At 36.2% G+C, this 17000-nt stretch overlaps 1 protein-coding gene and 1 long non-coding RNA gene across 3 annotated transcripts in view; one reads left to right on the top strand and one right to left on the bottom strand.

Moving 5' to 3' along the window:
- The window catches only part of slka (STE20-like kinase a), a 105844-nt gene that overhangs the window by 61738 nt on the left and 27106 nt on the right, over positions 1–17000 (bottom strand). The gene's annotated exons all lie outside the window — the stretch shown is intronic.
- LOC120514217 lies at positions 10475–11690 on the top strand. Its single transcript, XR_005630435.1, has 3 exons — positions 10475–10495; positions 10710–10808; positions 11517–11690. It is a non-coding gene; the product is annotated as an uncharacterized LOC120514217 (long non-coding RNA).

Below are 17000 nucleotides of genomic sequence, written 5' to 3'. Positions count from 1 at the left end.
CCAAACCTCACTGTCTGCTTATGACTTTGCCACCTTTTTCCCCGGATAGCGCGGCCACTATCAGCAGTCATTTCTCACCCTGTTACCCATTATGCCTCTTTCCAAGCCTCGCCCAACACTCCCCACATTCTCACCACTGTCTGCCACCAATATTTCCAACCTCCTTTCCAATCAACCTATACACTTGACCCTATCCCATCACATCTCCTTCTGGCTATCTCCCCCTCACTCCTGCAGATACACACATCATTAACACTCAGCTCAGGCACATCTCCTACCATCTTCAAGCACGCTCCGATAAACACCACTTCTTGCAAAAACCAACACTCAATTCATACCAAGTTAACAATGACAGGTCTGTCTCTCTCCTCTCCTTTCCGCATTAAATGATTGAATGTGCTGTTTCTAATCAGGTCTCTTCCTTCCTTGTCCAGAATGGATTGATCAATACCAACCAGTCTGGCTACAAAAGGAACCACTTGACTGAAACGGCTCTACTGTGTGGTCGACCAGCTATGACATGCTAGAGCTACCAACATGTCACTGGACCTGATCCTGCTCAATCTCTCTTCTGCCTTTGGCATAGTCAACCACAACATCCTTCTTAACACACTCTCTAAAACTGGCATCACTGGGACTGCTCCCAGAAGGTCCTACATCTCGGGCAGATGCTAAAGCATGTTTTGTCAAGGAGAGCTGTCAAAGGCACATCAGACATGCATGAGGTGCCCCAAGGATCAGTAGTGGGATCTCTACTTGATTTTCTGTTCACCACCTCGCTGGACTCCATCATCCAATCCCATGGGTTCTCGTTCTCAGTGCTATGCCGATGATATAGAGCTGTACCTGTCTTTCCCTCCAGAGGACAACACGGTATTGGCTATAGTCTCTGCATGTCTTACTGATATCCCAACCTGGATGAAGCACCTACAGCTCAACCTGGCAAAAACACAGCTTTTTGTGATCCTGGCCAGCCAATCTGTTCAATTTACCATCTATATACAGTTTGGCTCACTGTCACTAACACCTGCTAGGTCAGTACGTAATCTTGGTTTGGTGATTAATGGGTAGCTATCTTTTTCTGACCACATTTCTACCATTTCTCATTCATGCATTTTTGTACTATACAACATCTGCAAGATCAGACGTTATCTGACAGAGTATACGACACAACCTGTGGTCCAGTTTTGGTCTAGTAGCATCTGGACTACTGCAACTCGTTCCTTGCAGGAGTACCCATATGTATTAGCAAGCCACTGCAGATGATCCAGAATGCAGCGGGTCATCTTGTATTTAACCAGCCAAGACATGCTCATGTCACGTCCTCTCTTCAGGTTGCTACACTGGCTGCCTATAGCATGCAATAAGTTAAAATCCCTGATGATTCCCTACAGAATAGACAATGGGTAAGCAACTGAGTGTATCAAGACACTACAAATTCTATATGCCTGCTGACTCCCTCAATGTATTTAAGAAGCAACTGAAGACCCAGTTCTGTAAATATCTGTTGAATTGAAAAGAGAAGAAAAAAAAAACTTTGCTCTGTTATATTTTATATTGTCTGTTAATTTGTTGTGTTTAATTGCGGTTTTGATTGTAATCTATGATTGTAAATTATTTGTTACTACATCTATTCATTTGTGGTAACCAACTTTTGTTACCTGTCCTATGACATTTGCTGAACAAAAAGACCCTAGCTCAGGGGTCCTCAATCCCAGTCCTGGAGAGCCGCAGTGGCTGCAGGTTTTTGTTCTGACCTGGTTGCTTAATTAGAAAGCAATTCTTGCCAATAAAGCACTAACAAGCTATGAAATTAAATTAACTCTGCTATGTCAGGTCATTCTCATATCCTAGATTTTCTTTCCCTTTATGCAAATGATTTGAAGGCTAAAATGGACGAGTAATTCTCATTTCTTCACTTTTTTCTCTTCATTTTTCTTCCAAGTATTTAATTAAACCCAATAGTGCAGATAAATACACACAGGTGTAAATGTAAATAAGCTAAATGGAGAAATGCTGCTCTCTCTTGTCATTTGCATGTTATTGATAATAAGGAGCAATTAAAATAGCTGTTTAAGACAAAATTAAGCAATAAGGGCTCAAAATCACTAAAGTGAAGCAGAAGTGTTACTTTAGCAACAAGTGCTTTTTATTAAGCAACTGGGTTGGTGCAAAAACCTGCAGCCACTGCGGCTCTCCAGGACCGTGATTGAGGACCCCTGCCCTAGCCTAATGTTACTTGATTATGTTTACCTCTTTCGTAAGTCGCTCTGGAAAAAACCTTCTGCCTAAAACATAAATGTATGTGTGTGAAAGGTGCTAAAGACGGCTAAATGATTTGTAAAAGATTTTTTCTAACTTCCTAAGTGATGTGTAAAAATGCAAACACCTGTAAAACATTTCATTTAATCACTACCAGTTTTTGATACAAATTGCATACAAGTGAGACTATTCAAAAGCAGAAAAGCACCCCTTCTGCCCTCAAATCTCCTACCATTTAGGACATTCACTTCAGAGCAGAAGTGATCAGAACAAGCTAGAAAAATAACTAAACTGGCTATTCATGCACTAAATATATTAAATGTTTTGAGCAAACCTCTACAGATAAAAAAAAAAAACTCAAATGCTTTAGACTGCTTTTTGAAATGCTAAATGTTTCTATACAATCCCCAGCAAACTTTTAGTAAAAACTACTTTCCTCTATTTGGTTAACACTCTAACAGACTGTCTATGGGAATGTTATTCAAGAAAGTAAAATACAGGGCTTTCCTATTACTCCTAGGTCCATTTACCATAAAAGTTCTTAAATGCTTTAAATGTAAAAAGTCAGACAGGCAAATACACATTTTCTTGTTTGGTTATAATGAATACCTGGAACATTTCTAATCTTAAAATCCACTAACCCTGTTAACCCAACTGAGGTCAGGGGAATAAAAAAAAAACATAACCCCGCAGATGTGGTTAGTCATTACAGAGTCCACTTGCACACTTGCTTTACACTTATACAGGGGCCCATCTGAATTAAATTATCTTGAAAAACTTTTGAAATGTAGAAAGGACAGAGTACTTTGACATAGGCAGACCATGCAGCCTCTATACAGTTTAACTTGAAGGATGATGTAAGGCAGCATCACTACTGCATAACATTTTACATGTATAAGGACGCGATCATTTTCTCATGAACTATATTAAAATAGGAATCACATATACAAAATCTGAATATTCAAATAATGGCTATTATTGGTTTCAAAATAAACATTTCCCAGTAATTAGACTTATAGTGGCTCCTTAATATCATCTTAAGAATATATGGTTAATCATGCCAATGCTGCCTCGGTTACATACACAACGATAACATGCAAAACCTTTTCCACTTTGGCAAGCTGCGAATAACTTTGTAAAATTTTTAACTGTGCTTTAAGTGTACTTAAGCCAAACTGGCTTGATAAATAATTTTATTTATGCAATCACACAATGGCTGAAACTTGCCATTTTTGTGCTTGGCCATTACTTGGATGGGAAACTTTCTCTAAAAAGCTTGGGTTGCTGCTGGAAGATGTTTGTTTATTTTTTTTTTAAGGCCAGCAGGGGCGCTTTCCCTGTATTCTGAATGTGGATCTCAACACCCCAATGCAGTGATGAGGACAATGCGCTGTCAAAATTTTGCTATACTTCAGATGAAATGTAAAACTAAGGTCCTAATTCTCTGTGATAATAATAGATCCCTGAGCATCCTTTATAAAGTGTAGGGTGTATCCCAATGTGCAGGGTAAATTGTCTCCAATGGCTTTGTCATTCTGACCCCCTAATCATTCCCTGTCTCCAACTGTCTCTCTCTCTCAGACCTTACACCTATTAGCTCATGCATACTGAGCATACTGGTGCAAAAATGGCTGCTGTCTCATCATTTAGGTGGATGTCACACATTAGTGGTGGTTGAAGTGGCTCCCCAGACACTATGAAAAGTGCACCGAGTATTGAGTTGTATTCTCAGTTGTAGCTGTACTCTAAACACAGAGAGCACGTGTGTCCTGTGCTAGACTGGTGATCTATCCAGTATTGGTTTCTTCTTCATACCCAGTGTTGCTGAAGCAGGTAACTGCTTCCTGTTAGAATAGATGGGTCAAAAGTTTGTACAGTGGATTTTTTTAATTCTAATTAAAATCACTATTTTAGAGGAACAATGTATTAAAACTATAAAAACAGATCGCAGATTAAACAAAAAATATACACAGAGCGGCGCTAATAATAATAATTTAGTTCCTATTCCAAATAACAATAACGCACAAAGTACTCATCTCTGCACCTCCGAAACATTAAATATGGCACTATTAAATGTCAGAGCTTTAACTAACAAAACGTTTTTATCAACGATCTTATTAGTGATAAAAAAATAGATCTTATTGCACTAAATGAAACATGGCTGAATTCAGATGCCGCGTCAGTTTTAATCGAATCTGCGCCTCCGGATTACAGTTTTACTCATTCAAACCGCCAGGGAAAAAGGGGGGGCGGATTGGCTAACATTTACTCGAGCCGATTAAAATGTAAAGATGTCATTTTTGGTAAGTTCAAGTCCTTTGAGTATCTCGCCGTTGTTATTCATGGAGATTCTCAAGTTCTAATACTATCCGTGTATAGACCTCCTAAATATAACGCGTCGTTTTTTGAGGAATTCTCTGACTTAATGTCAATTTTAATTACTAATTATGACACACTCCTAATAGTTGGCGACTTTAATTTTCATATAGATAATCAGTGTGATCTAAAAGTAAAAGAATTTATGAACCTCCTGGATTCTTTTGATTTGAGACAACTCATAAATCAGCCTACACATAAAGCAGGTCATACATTAGACTTAGTGATTACTAAAGGACTGAAAGTTGATATAAAACAGATCATTGATATTGGTCTATCAGACCATTTTCTTCTACTTTTAATATAGAAATAATGATAAAAACACTCATGAGAAGCATATTGTTAAAAACGCTTCTTTGATTCGCAGCAGCTTTAAAACTTACAAACATTTTAAGCAATCAGTCCGTTTATAGTGCCAGCTATAATAGCGAGGACAATGTAAATAGTAAGGTGGAAAGATTTAATTCTAAAGTGAGAGCTGCTGTTGACATAGTTGCACCTGAAAAGACAGTGAAAAAATCTTCTAGCATTGTATACCATGGAAGACCCAAAGAGTGTCTGATTTAAAGAGAACATGCCGTAGAGCTGAGCGTCAATGGAGGAAGAGTAAACTTACTATCCACCACGAAATATTAAAAGTCAAAATAACAGAATACAATAACACTGTCCGTCTTGAGAGACGCTGCTATTTCTCTAATATTATAAATAACAATGCTAGTAATCCTAGAGTCTTATTTTCAACAATTGATCACCTACTAAACCCAGGTAGCTCAAAGGAATGCCTCCTAAGTGCTTCCAGTGAAACCTGTGAGGCTGTCGCTGTATTTTCAATCAAAAATTAATGATATTAGAAATAACATAGTATATCTCCCCAACACTAAGGATCCCCTAAACCCCAACATCCTGTTATAAACAAATTAAACTCTTTCACTAGGATAGATTTACCTGATTTACAAAAATAATATCTCAATTAAAACCCTCCACCTCGTCCTTGACCCGATACCAACAAGGTTTTTCAAAGAAGTATCAGGCGTGCTAATTGATAATGTTCTTGACATAGTAAATTCGTCACTAGATACTGGGGTCTTCCCAGACTGTCTTAAGACTGCTGTAGTTAAACCCCTACTTAAGAAACATAATCTTGACCCTCAGCTCTTGAAAATTTTAGACCCATCTCTAACTTGCCCTTCTTAAGTAAAGTTCTAGAGAAGGCAGTCATTATGCAGTTAAATGACCACCTAAATAAACATGCTATTCTTGATAAATTTCAGTCAGGTTTTAGAACAAATCACAGCACAGAAACTGCACTCGTTAAAGTAGTAAATGACTTGCGGGTAAATGCAGACAGAGGCCATTTATCTGTTCTCATCCTCTTAGATCTGAGTGCTGCATTTGACACCATTGATCACAACATTCTTAGAAATCGCCTTAGTCAATGGGTGGGCCTCTCTGGCAGTGTCTTAAATTGGTTTGAATCCTACCTGACAGGGAGAAAATATTTTGTTAGTTGTGGGAATTACAACTCAAGACACATGATATCCAATATGGTGTTCCACAAGGCTCTATCCTGGGTCCGCTGTTATTCTCAATCTACATGCTTCCGTTAGGTCAGATTATCTCAGGGCACAACGTGAGCTACCACAGCTATGCTGATGACACACAGCTGTACTTATCAATAGCACCTGATGACCCTGATTCTATTGATTCACTAACACAATGTCTGACTAGTATCTCAGAATGGATGAATAGTAATTTTCTCAAGTTAAATAAAGAGAAAACTGAAATTTTAGTGATCAGCAATAATGGATACAATGAGGCTATTAGAAATAAACTGGATACATTAGGATTAAAAGTCAAGACGGAGGTAAAAAGCTTAGGGGTGATTGTTGACTGTAATCTGAATTTTAAATCACATATTAATCAGATCATTAGGACAGCATTTTTCACTTAAGAAACATAAGTAAAGTTAGACCTCTTTATCACTGAAAGATGCTGAGAAATTAGTTCACGCGTTTGTTTTCAGTCGACTAGATTACTGTAACGCACTCCTCTCAGGACTACCCAAAAAGATATAAATCGCTTGCAACTAGTGCAGAATGCAGCTGCTAGAATCCTAACTAGGAAAAGAAAATCAGAACACATTTCTCCAGTTTTGATGTCACTACACTGGTTACCTGTGTCATTCAGAATTGACTTTAAAATTCTGCTTATGGTTTATAAAGCCTTAAATAATCTCGCCCCATCTTATATATCGGAATGTCTGACACCTTATATTCCAAATCGTAACCTCAGATCCTCAAATGAGTGTCTCCTTAGAATTCCAAGAACAAAACTTAAAAGAAGTGGTGAGGCGGCCTTCTGCTGTTATGCACCTAAAATCTGGAATAGCCTGCCAATAGGAATTCGCCAGGCTGATACAGTAGAGCACTTTAAAACACTGCTGAAAACACATTACTTTAACATGGCCTTTTTATAACTTCATTTTAATCGTAATTTAACTTAATCCTGATACTCTGTATGTTCAATTCATCATAACAACTATTCATGGTGGCTCTAAAATCGGTACTGACCCCTACTCTCTTTTCTGTTTCTTTTTCCGTTTCTTTGTGGTGGTGGCCTGCGCCACCTCCACCTACTCAAAGCTTCATGATGCTCCAACAATGATGGACGGATTAAAAGGAAGAAGTCTACGTGACCATCATCATCATCAAGCCCTTCCGTGAGAACCCTAAATCCAAAGAGGACTGTTTCATTTATGTTAGGTAGAATGCCCAGAGGGGACTGGGCGGTCTCATGGTCTGGAATCCCTACAGATTTTATTTTTTCTCCAGCCGCCTGGAGTTTTTTGTTTTTCTGTCCCCTGGCCATTGAACCTTACTCTTATTCGATGTTAATGTTGATTTATTTTTTTATAATTATGTCTTTCATTTTTCTATTCTTTAATATGTAAAGCACTTTGAGCTACTGTTTGTATGAAAATGTGCTATATAAATAAATGTTGTTGTTGTTGTTGTTGTTGTTGTAAAGATATATAATAGTTGCAAGAAAATGTTTGGTCCTTTGGAATTACCTTTTTTTTTTTTTTTGCAATAATCACAACAAAGTGGTCTGATTCTTATCTGTCTCATCATAATACACAAAGAGAATATACTTAAACTAATTCAACATAGAAAGCTATAATTCTTGCCAAGGCTGAAAATGTTATTTAAATATTCACAGTCTTACATTATAGCCTTGCACTTCAGCAAGTTCAAAAACAGTGAGGAAGGGAGTAATACAACTGAATGTTTTTATCACAATTAGTGCCGCATCAAGTAACTATTTTTGTTACTGATAGTTGATTCTTTTTTTGATCATGCGTTTTCAAAAATAATATAACATCTGGGCAAAAGTGAAAACATTTTATTCAAAATATTAAAGTTTAACTAGTTTCACATTGCTGTCTTTCATAGCAATAGTACAAATATACTCTAATATTACATTTGCCAAAAAAAGAACACATCAGTTTTAAAAATCGTTTAGTCTGATGGGGCCACACTGATTTAAAGAGAATTACTAAAGTCAAAGTGTACAAAAATGAAACCACTGTTAAGCATCGACAGAAGTTTCCTAAATGGTACTTTGAAATTACTCATTAGATGACAAAGACCACAAGGTGAATTGACTGTTGCGTATTTCAAGACATCTTTTTCCTTGTGGTACAGCATCAAATATCGGCGGTCACCATCACCAAAGAAATACTTTGCAACAGAAGTTATATTGTATATGGTTGATTCTACAGTGTTGAATAAATATTTGGAGCTGCCAGAAGAATCAGAACTGATAGAGTGCTGCTAGATTTATACCCAGGTGTAAGTGAGGGACCACCATCACTTCAATGTGGAAACAAAATATGTTGTTAGCGGCTTAACAAAACTGTATTGATGTCCATAAAGAGGTCCAAAATAAGTTAATACTTCAGCAGAAACCCTCATATCAAATCTTCAGTCCATGTTTAATTTGACCGTTTGGGTTCATTTTATTGTTCACAATGTTACAGCAAATAAACTGCTCATACTAAACATGCAATTTACAAGTAGTTTCCTTAAAAATAAAAGAAGTCTAACACACTAAATAAACTAGGAGTGATACAGAAGTGCTTTAAGGTTGACCTATGTTGAACTTAGAAGTCAAACCAATACAATCAAAGAGAAAGCTGAGGCACACGAAACCTTCACTCACATCACTTGTCACATTTGAGTGCTATCTTCACAAGTACTTGCAAATGCTTCATGTGCCCTGGTTCTGACTGACCAGTGGTTAATTATAAAGGAACATTTCTGAGCATTTCAGAACAGAGAAGCAGTAAATACATTTTGCCTTTATAATCTCTTGCAAAAACAGTGTGTGTGTGTGTATATTATATATATATATATATATATATATATATATATATATATATATATATATATTACACTGCCTCTATATGTAGCCTCAATAATTCTTAAATTTCTTGGTTATCAGTTTTTATGCAGTAATGATTAGCATGTATATCCATTTTATATTAATATTCTGATTATGTATTTAATATCTTCCATACTACAATACTAAATGTTTGTTTTAATTAACTGGATATTTGATTATCTTTACTGTCCAGGGGTGAGGCAGGATTCTTTTGTTTCTTTAGTGGGCGATAAACTGTGATGTTAACTGCACAGTGAGTAGGCACATACTCAACAACATAATTTTACAACATACAATTGGCGATAATCTTTGGTATTAAGATTTTCATTTATAGTTTATATAAGGTGCGGTATGGCTTATCAAGAGTCTTTGGCCACTTTCCTATATTTGTGTGCCATTTGGGCTCATCATTACATTAGGTCTAAATGTCATTTCATGCAACACCACATAGTTTGTTGTCTTGTATCTCCATAAAATTAACATGATTCTCTTGCAGGACACAGTGTAAATATATGTGCCTTGGCTCCAAATAAACCTTGATGGACAAATACCACCAACTTTAATTAAAAAGTTTGGAACTGCAATCAAAGTAATTTAACAATTTTTTTACTCAAGGCAATTAAACAGATTTAATAATGGATAATTGTTATATAAACATGTCAGATTCAATTTTTTAAAAGAAAACTAAAAGTTAAAATAAAAGTAACAGCAGGTATACTTTTTCAAGATATTAAGTTTATAACATTAGGGGGAAAAAAACACATTAGGCTTCAATTTTGTGTTTTACATTCATCAATGTCTATTTATATAGCCACACTCCAGTAACTTTCACAGTGCAATCTCTTAACTGCACAAACTCCTTTAAAACATTTTTAAACAAGGAAACAGTAGGCCTCACGAAACCAGACTTCCTGTTCAGAGAAAACTCAGCATACTAAAGTGGTTTATCTCAGGGTACAGAGTTTCCAACAGATGTCAGAAGTTCTCTTTATTAATGCACAAAGGGAACTAATAAAAAGGGAAATAATCAGCTAAATAATTGCAAAAGAAGAGTGTCTCATTAATTTATTTATGGCAACCGACAAACAAAATTTAACTCCATCATATTAAATTTCCATTAATGTAACTTTCACCGCTACTGTAATATTCCAGCTAATAACCCAAATTTAAAATTTTTACCAAAGGTTATCTAAAACTTTTTCTATTGCATTAGGCTTTTTACTTGGAAAGTCACTAATTACCTAAAATAAAAGGAAAGGGAGGCACAACTTTTCATTCTATATTTATCCTACGTTCTATTTACATAAGCTAAAACCATTGTGTGCATGTAGGCCAACGCCTTATAAAGCTGCATACTATAAAAAGGATTTTTTTTCCCAGCAAGAACAAACAAATGGAACTTTGAAATTTAGAGGTCTGTTTACATGGTAGTAAAATATGAAACCAAGAAACATATTCTGTAAAACTTGTGGTGGCGATGTTATGAATCTTCAACATAAAGTTTACTTTTGACTAATACTTAATAAGAAAACATGGAATTCTAAAGATAGTCTTAATTTTTACTGTTACATAAAGTTAACTGCTCAGATTTTATTTCTACTCATTGGATTTTCTTTTTTTTATTACAGCATTCTCTGTGAACTCTGGAGACCGTCGATTAAAACTCTCCAGAAGGCAGCTATACAACAATCAAGTCTGAAACTGACAATCACACAACAATCACTCAGGTAATGCATCTGGTTTAAACTAATGGTTAGTTGAACAACCACAAAACCTGTTGATCATGTTTGCATGCTGCTATACATTATGAAGTTATAGTAGCAAGAATGGTTGTTAGTAAATCAGGTAATACGCATTAATAAGCAGGTGTACATAATCAAATAGCCACAGAGTGAATATTACTATATTATTTATACAGTACATTACAGGTTTTAAGTTTTTGATTTTGAGCTTAAAAACTGCATGTCCCACACAAATTTGCTAGCAACATCCGATACTGTATTCATTAATGGTTATAGGGTCAAGTAATGTTTTTAATGAAAATGCCTATCATGACTTGAATTTCAATGTGGAACTGTGAGAATTTTTATATAAAAATCCCACACAGTCTAAACTAATAAAGGGTAAAAAACCCAACTGACCATTCAAGGCTACAATTACTGCTAAATGTATTACAGCGTTATATGATACATGCGATTTACACCACTGGAGCGGAAAGTGTAAATAGAATAACCATTTCAATTAAATAGGAATTTTAATATTCAAACACTTTACACAGGAACAAAATTCCTTATTGCAATAGGAGGGCATGGCGGTTGATGCTGTTTTGGTGTATTATTTTGTAAACTTAGTTATCAATTTTACACATGCAATCAATTGTAAATGTGCATCTTTTTGTGCTTAAAATATTTTAATCATTCATTTTTTTTCCACAGGACACAGAGCAATTGCTGTCTGTCAGCAGAACTTATCCATCCATCCATTATCCAACCCGCTATATCCTAACTACAGGGTCATGGGGATCTGCTGGAGTCAATCCCAGTGCAAAGCAGGAATGTCGTATAAAAAGTATTAAAAAAACCACAAGATTAAAACATCACTGCGGAGTCCTACTAATTGATTTCCTCATGTAAAAGTATTACATACAAAAATAAATTCAAAACTTGTATTGGACACAAACATATACTTTGACAGTTCATTACTTACAATTTGCATTTTATGTTAAATTTTGCAATGGTATTAAATCTGAACCAAAAAAAAAAAACAATAGCATGTAGAGAGGGCAGATACATCCAGTTCTCTCCACAATTATTTGCGCCACAAGTACAGATGAGAAAAAAGTTTAAATAAAAAAGAAAACCTTTTGGTGAATTACCTTATCTCGCACTGAAAAATAACAGAAAACATAGCCTTTAACTGAAGTAAACATATTTTGAGCAAAAATAATTTTTCATCAAGAAATATTTTTTACAAAACCACACATGCCATGATTATTGGCACCCTTAGTAATTCTTATTAACAAAGTGTAACTGATGTATATGTTCTATTTATATCTGACTTTTTATGAGTTACAGTGTGTAGAAACTTTCAAGCAGTAATCCATCACTTCCTGTTTCACTGAGGTATAATTCCCCTATTCATTTATTAGCATGGGAAAGATAAGAGAACAAGCAATTCAAATGAGAAAAAAAGTGAGATGACATTAATAAATCAAGGAATGGGTATAAAAATTGCTACCTGCTTGAAAATGCACACATCTACAGTTAGGGCAATAATTAAAAAGTTCAAATCAATTCAAGATGTTGCCAACTTGCCTGAAAGAGGACCCAAGTTAATTCTGCAGTAACAAACGGTGAGAAGAATGGTAAGAGAAGAAAAAAAAATTCACAATTCCCAAGTATCACTAGTGGACAAATGCAGAAAAAGTAGTATGGGGAGACTGGGGTCACCAAGTCTCCAAAAATACCATCACACACCATTTAACCAAAATCATAAGTTCCTGGAGTTTGCTTAAGTCAACTAGAACTTTGACTGGAAACGTGTTCTGTGGTCGGATGAAACTAAAATTGAGCTTTTTGGCAAAAAAGGTTGGGTTTGGCATAAAATGGATGGCTACACCAAAAACAACATAATCCCCACTGTTAAGTATGGTGGAGGCTCTGTGATGTTGCGGGGCTGTTTAGACCTTGGAATCCTTGTTAGGGTACAAGGCATCATCAACTTCATGAAATATTTTCAATTTAAATCTGGCTGCCTCTACCAAGTAACTAAAACTGGGTCGTCACTGGACCTTCCAGAAGGACAATTATCCAAAACACACTGCATGTCCAAAATGACACAAAAATGATTAAAGGAACAAAAACCATGCTTTTGCCATGGCCATCTCAGTCCCCGGACCTAAACACCATTAAAAACCTGTGGGGTGAGCTGAAAAGGACAGTGCACATGAGAGGACCAAGGACCCTGGATGATCTGGAGAGATTATGTAAAGGGGAATGGTCTCAGCTTCTCTGCTCTATATTTTCCTACTTTATAAGATGTTATAGGAGACAACTCAACACTGTTTTGTTGGCAAAAAGGAGGTTTTACCAGGGGTGCCAATACTTTTTGAGGGGACTATAGATACTTTATGCCAGGAGGATTAGTAATTAATAGACATTAGCAGATGAAGCACAAATAAAATTTAACCTAACAGCTGAATGCCTTTTGTTAACAAGAATATCTAAATATTTTAGCTTAACGTTTTTGTTACTATTTCTTATTCATCTTAACTCTATCACGGGCAAGTGCATGTAATCATTTTCAAGATAACTGTAATTAAAATATAACTAAATTACAAAGTTTTCATGTAATATTAGATTTAATGTTAGATATTTCAAACAAGTTAAATGAAATGACTAAATGCAACAGGATCGATAGATAGGTACTTTTACTAATCCCAAGGGGAAATTCACATACTCCAGCAGCAGCATACTGATAAAAAAAAATTAAAGAGTCATAAAAATGCAGGTAAAACAGACAATAACTTTGCATAATGTAAACATTTAAAGGGGTGGAATTGAACAGTCGCATAGTGTGGGGGAGGAACGATCTCCACAGTCTTTCAGTGGAGCAGGACAGTGACAGCAGTCTGTCGCTGAAACTGCTCCCCTGTCTGGAGATGATCCTGTTCAGTGGATGCAGTGAATTCTCCATGATTGACAGGAGCCTGCTCAGTGCCGTCGCTCCGCCACAGATGTCAAACTGTCCAGCTCCATGCCTACAATACAGCCTGCCTTCCTCACCAGTTTGTCCAGGCGTGAGGCGTCCTTTTTTATGCTGCCTCCCCAGTTCACCACCACATAGAAGAGGGCGCTCGCCACAACCATCTGATACAACATGTATATAGTAAAGCAGTGTTCTCACTAAGCACCGCTTATCCGGCATAAACAAACAATGGCTTAAAGATTTTGATTGGCTAATGGTCAAAGAAAATGTTATGTGGTGCTCACTGTGCATGAAATACTCAAACATCCCCCAAGGAGGAGTTACTCTGGGTTAACGTGCCATGGACAAGAATTCGAAAAAAAAGCTTGCTGGACCATGAAAAAAGTAAAACACACATCGAGTCTTCTGCTGACCTTTTAGGAAAGCATGTACTAGAGCAAACTGGAACTGGTCAAATTGAAAGATCTGTATCTGTGTTAAATAACTTACAGAGAGACGCTTTTGTGGGAGCTTTAAGATACATGCATTGTTTGGCAAAAAAGGAGTTGCCACATACAATGTTGTTTGAAAAGCTGTTGGAACACTGTAAAGAAATAGGATGTTCCTTTTTACAACATCTCAATGTTAGTAAAAATGCACATTACACCTCTGAAAGAATAATGCAAGAGCTGCTGGATGTCTTAACATCAGAAATAAAATCTAACATACTGAAAAATATACACACAGAAAAGTTTTTTAGTATTCTGTGTGATGAAACCACAGATATCTCAGATGTAAAACAATTAATTATTTACATTAAATATGTTTTCCAGGTCACTAAAGAGGTCAGAGTTAGTTTTGTATCAACCCACAATATGATTGATGGCAAAGCGGAGACTATAACCAACACACTGAGTGAGGCTATGGACACTCTAGGTTTGAAAACTGCTAATCTGGTAGGACTAGGGTCAGATGGAGCGGCTGTTATGATTTGAAAACAGAAAGGTGTGGCAAAACTGCTTAGAGATAAAACATCTGGACTCTTGGTCAACTGTCACTGTGAAAACCACCGATTGGCCCTTGCAAGTGCCCAAGCAGCAGCTGCTGTACCTTATTTAACAAAACTGAACATTTAAGGCAGCTATTCTATTTCTTCCAAAATTCTTCAGTTAGGATGGCTGGTTTAACGGAAATTCAAAATATTCTGAACATTCCCCAGATTAAGCTGAAAATGGCCAGTGACACTAGATGGCTGTCTGATGAATTTGCAGTAAGTCACTACGACAATGTACGATGAGTGATCTCCTTGGAGTGCCCAGATCCTGGGGACTTTGATTATGGGAAAGATGCAGACAACTGGGCCTCTAGGAAGAAAAGAAGAATAAATATTTAACTGAAGACACCTTCTGCATATGCAAGTTGGCTTTGAAGAATATTTTTAAATTTTTCTTCATTAGGTATCCTATACTTTTTTTCAATGATTTTATTTTTCTTCCCGACAGCGACAGTACTTGTGCCTGTTGGTTTATGTCATAACAATTGTTATTTAATATTTCTGTTAGAGATGCAGGATCCTGAATTGGATACTTCTTAAATTTAAAAAAAATATTCTTTCACAAGTGTCAAACCTTAAAAAAGGAAGTCATATTGAGTTTTGAAAGATAATTAATAATAATTAACTAATAAAAATAGTGCACATTTAATTTTCCACACCACCAAATTTCCCCGTCCCACCCCACCCGGCTACTTTTTCTTGCCACCCAGCTGGAAAAAATTTCTGGAGAGAACACTGTAAAGGTTTATCATTACTACTAAGGCACCTTCATCATTGTGCCAAAGTGTGGCGACATGTTACATTCTGGTCTTCACATACAGTACTTGTGTTTTTTTTGTATACCTTCTTTTCTTTTTTTACTCTTTATCCACAGTTATCTCCTTTTATCACTGAACCCTTTAAACACTGGGGCAAGTATTCAGGACTAGACTTTGGTAGCTTCATATTAACCAACCTTTCATCAGTTATGTACAGATGAAGACAAGTAGTGATGGGGGCAAAATGTAAGCAATCAGGGGAGGACATAATGCTGTTACAACTGGCAGTTACTGCCCCTGACCAATGTTCGGAAAATACTGGCATTACAAAAAGATGTCAGACAAGCCCTAATTTTCTGTTTCTTGGAAAATTAACTGCTGAGACACTGAATGCTACAAAGCAGCATGGGAATTTTTCTGTTATCATATGGACTAGAGACTACATCATAAGATAAAAGCACAGGAGAATGTTATAGTAAACACCACATGACACCACTGAGTAGGTCAGGAGTATTTAATTATCAAAGGCCAGCCATTTTATCTACATGACAGTTTTCCCTTGTTTGCAATTGCTTTGTATATTCTTCCCCAAGCCCAAAACAGCACTGCACTCAAAAATTGACATCCTGAAGGATGATATGATGCTGCCGACTACCTCAATAAAGCAACATTACGGAATATTAACCTTTATTTAAGGAACACTTAATGCAAGTATAAGGTTGGGGAAGCAATTAAAGTTAGTAATGGTCAATTCAGGCTTAACCAGGAGAATCAGAAAAGTAGTAGTTGTGCTATATGTAAACTGAGGCACAGAGCTTATAAGTGTTTATAATTTAAAAGTTAAAAGCCAATTCAACCTCATCTACTGTACATTTTCCCACCAGCAAGAACTTCATGCTTCATACATCTGCTTTGACTGCAATAACAAAACTGCCTTTCATGCAGCTCCCAGAAGAAATACACAATTCAACCACCTGCGACTCTGTAGAAGGAATTTCGGGATACAATATAAAAGATCAAGTAAGCTACCTAGTGGTTTCATTTTTTTAATTCTCACTGGGAGAATTTGTGGCATCCACATGCTTCAAAACAATCAACCCACTGCAAAAGAGAACAAGAATAGAAATACTGGTTTCAGAACACATTAAACTGACTCTTAACCAAGATAATGGAGTATAAGACAGGACACAGTTTGTTATGGAACGAAGACAAGTAAAATTTAGAAAACTCCAGTACCTCTGAGATGTGTTTCCTTAATAGGCTGGCCATTACAATATTAAATTAATTAATAAATTTTGTTAATACGATACATTTTGTTTTGTAAATATGATTTCACTAATCTACAGTACAGTATATCATTTTTAAAGTAGCTGTTCTTTAATCTGTATTTTCTCTTATCCATCATGCCTCGATCCTGACCC

This window comes from Polypterus senegalus, chromosome 1, assembly GCF_016835505.1.
Source record: "Polypterus senegalus isolate Bchr_013 chromosome 1, ASM1683550v1, whole genome shotgun sequence".
Taxonomy (NCBI): Eukaryota; Metazoa; Chordata; class Cladistia; order Polypteriformes; family Polypteridae; genus Polypterus; species Polypterus senegalus.
Note: the sequence above shows the minus strand (reverse complement) of the source record. Positions and strands in the feature narration are given on the sequence as shown.